The sequence below is a fragment of the Myotis daubentonii genome, chromosome 3 (genome assembly GCF_963259705.1).
Source record: "Myotis daubentonii chromosome 3, mMyoDau2.1, whole genome shotgun sequence".
NCBI lineage: Eukaryota > Metazoa > Chordata > Mammalia > Chiroptera > Vespertilionidae > Myotis > Myotis daubentonii.
In genome coordinates, this window is record NC_081842.1 from 51,816,659 (window position 1) to 51,820,080 (window position 3,422).

Sequence of the window (3,422 nt, forward strand, 5' to 3'; positions counted from 1 at the left end):
CCTGAGACCTGGAAGTGGTTTTTGTCCTGGCCCCAAGCCATGGCCTCCAGAGAGAGGGACACGGTCCTGTTTGACATCCACATGAACACACACGGTGCTGCCTTGTTCTTACCCAAATGGGCAGACAAGATGGAGCTGCTAGAGTCTGTGACATGTAAGGCCTTTTCAAGAGCTGAGCAGGTAGCTGACAACCTGCCTGCCTCATACATTAAAAAGCACAGGAAATAACTACTAGTATGCTGAGAGAGATAAGACTGCCTGGAAGCTCTGGCGAAGAGATGCTGTGCAAGCCTTTGAGAAGTCCATTGTTGGAGTTGACAGGGACAGTCGGGATTGTCTTTGACAACCTCTCAGTTTACAGGTCACAGGGCTTCACAGAGGAAAATCCTGTCGCCAGTGTTTTCCCAAGGACTGCTTGTCTAAGATCGCCTGGGGAACGGGTCACACATGCCACTCCTGGCCCAATCACAGACTCTGAGTCTCTGGTGATTCCCTCAGGAACTAGGGATTTAATCAGCTTCCCATGTGTTTCTAAAGAGCCCTAAATTTTGCCAACCTGTGTTAAGTGCCCTGAGCTTTTTGCTTAGACACAGGCTGGGTCCAACCTTCCCACAGGCCTCAGCTGCTCTTTCATTTGCCTCTGCTTGTCTCTCCAAGTACCATCAGTTCACCTAGGCTTTCTTGCCCCCAGGCCACTTTTCTCCCCCTACAGCACTCGTCCCTGCCCCTCCCAACCTCCCCATCGAAGGCACTTGGCATCCCAAGCTGCCAACTTTAGGAGATGGAAACAGCACACTTCCAGCTGGACAGGACCCCAGAGAGGATCTAATGCTGCCTCCTCCTCCCCTGTCCCCGTCCATGCATGTTCCTTCCTCTCTTTCCCCTTGTGTATTAAGTGATGACATTACTTATGGAAGCAATAGCACCTGCTGTTTCCGGAAGCCGGAAGCACTGTGTGGCCTCAAGAGGGGTTTGTAAGATGATAAAGGCTTTTGAACTGGGGACTTGTTCAAGGCATATTATAAATTGAGTCTTGGGATTATTTAACAAGAAATAACCATTTTGCCACATGTTTCTGTAGCCTTATGGTCTGTATGGTCTAGAGCAGTGATTTCCAACATTCTTCATCTCATGGCACATATAAACTAATTACTAAAAAAAAAAAAAATAGGTATAATTTTGTTTCATTCACAATGGATGGTACTTGTTGGATTGGCTGTTGTCTTTTTTTTTTTTTTTTTTTTTTTTTTTTTTTTACAAATCTAAGGGGAAAAGAGGTCAGTGCCCCTGACTAAATAGCCAGGTACTGCATGTTTTAAAAATTCTTATGGAATACCAGTGTGCCATGGCATACAGATTGAAAATCGCCGGTTTAGAACCTTGCTAAATTCATGCAATGGAGTTTTTGTTGTTATAATCTGCTCCCTCTACCCACTCACTACCAGCCATCAGCCATTAATTTTAAGTGTAGGTCATTCTGAAATTCCTTTGTGGGTGAATTTAGAAGGCCTGTCTAGCCTTACAGGAAGCAGAGAAGGGGTATGGAAGCACATTGCCATGGTCAACCCGGGCCACATCCTGCTTCACTTCTTACAGCTGTCAGACCTGGAGAATCTTCCTACTCCTGCCTGGAGCTTCAGTTTTCTCATCTGAAAAGGGACAGCAGATGAACTGAAAGATTTCTACACTTAGTTCCTGTGCTCTAACACTCTTCCTGGTAGTGAGAGGACTCGTGTGGAAAGAACTGAAAGTCCTTGTAGAGAAAAGAGTCATTTCTGAGTCACTATCATTGAAATGATAACATCACAAATAAGCACTTGGGATGCACACAGTCATGGTGGCCACCTTAAGAGGCATAGAGACCAGATTGCCTGAGTTAGACCAGATAGCATCCAAGGTTCTTCCCATTCTTATGATACTGTAATAAAAATTGGACTTGACATTCAAGGCCCTTCATAATCACAATCAAACCTGTCTTACAGGCTCAGCTAACATTATTCCCCCTAACCCATAATTCTCTCAAGCCATGTCCCATGAATTTCATGCTTCCTCCTGCCACCAGACTTCTGATTCTTGTACTTTCCATGCTTCTTTCCTCTTCCCAATATTAAATTCCACTCCGCCTTGAAGGCCTTTTCCCATCAAGCTCCTCCTGCTTTCGAAGCTGTAGTCCACCCCTCCAGCCTTCCATCTGTACTTCCCATAGGATGTGCATTTAACTATCTGTGCTCTAGGTACATGGGAACACAGCTTACCAGGCTGGAGACTCTTTGAGGACAGATACTGGATCTCAAGTTTTCTCAGACAGTATCCAGAACCTGGCACATGGAAGTTGTTCATGAATGATTATTGAGTTGGGCCAAGGAATTCCAAGGATTAATTCAAATACGCTATGTCTTTAGTTTTAGTATTTTTCTTATTTAAGGTGTGTTGGCAACAAGGATCAGGTACTCTCTCAAACAGTTTCAAATGAGTAGACGAGTTACTAAAAGGATACAGGAGACTGTCATGGATCTCCAAGGACAGAGGGAACAGAAAAGTCTCTCTCTGTCCTTCACTGGCTACAGATGATCTTGCCTCTAACTCTTTCTGCATGTTAATTCCATTCTCCTCTTGGCAGGCTGAACCTCTCTGCAAGACTCTTATTTTTCACTCTTCCATAATCGAGGCTTGCCTATGGCTCCTGTTTTGTTATACATAGTCCCACTTCCTGTTCTTGATGTCTGGGGACCCTTCAGTTCAAGCATACTCCTAACTGGAGTCTCTCTTAGTGCAAATTCACCAAGGAAGAAGCTGATTAGCTTGGCCCAGACTGAAGCCCTATGTCATGTGTCCATACCTGGGTGAATCAGCTGATGAGGGTCAGAGGGACATAATACTAATATGACTTCCCAGGCCCCACCCTTTCAGCATGAAAGGAATTCTGAGGAGGGTTGCATTGCTTCCCAGTAGCTGGCTATTGGTTGGATTATCATTCCTAAATACAACTATGTTTACAAAAAGCAGCGAAGGATACAGACACCACGCTATGGATCTACAATTTGGATTTACAAGTCAAAGTGTTGGCTCTTTCCTACTTGGATGCTGCCCAACGTGGGTCTCTGGGGTCTATGGGAGCTAAGGGCTACTTGCAGGCTGGCTCAAACTCTCTTAGAACCTTCCGCTTGTACTTGTATTTCCTTCCAGGAGCTAAAGCCCAACAAGTTGGATATTTCTATATAACCAGCAGAGGTGATACTGGGGTTGACAGGTTGAGGAACTAGGGAAAAAAGAAGAGTGGCGATGAAGGGTATGGACCCAAGGAGCCAGGTGCATGCACACTATGTCATGGAGAAGACATTGTAAGAGGGAACTGGTGGTCAGTTAGAGCAGCCTCAGGACGGTGTCTCAGGTTGATGCTTGGGCACTGTTTTTGCCTGCCT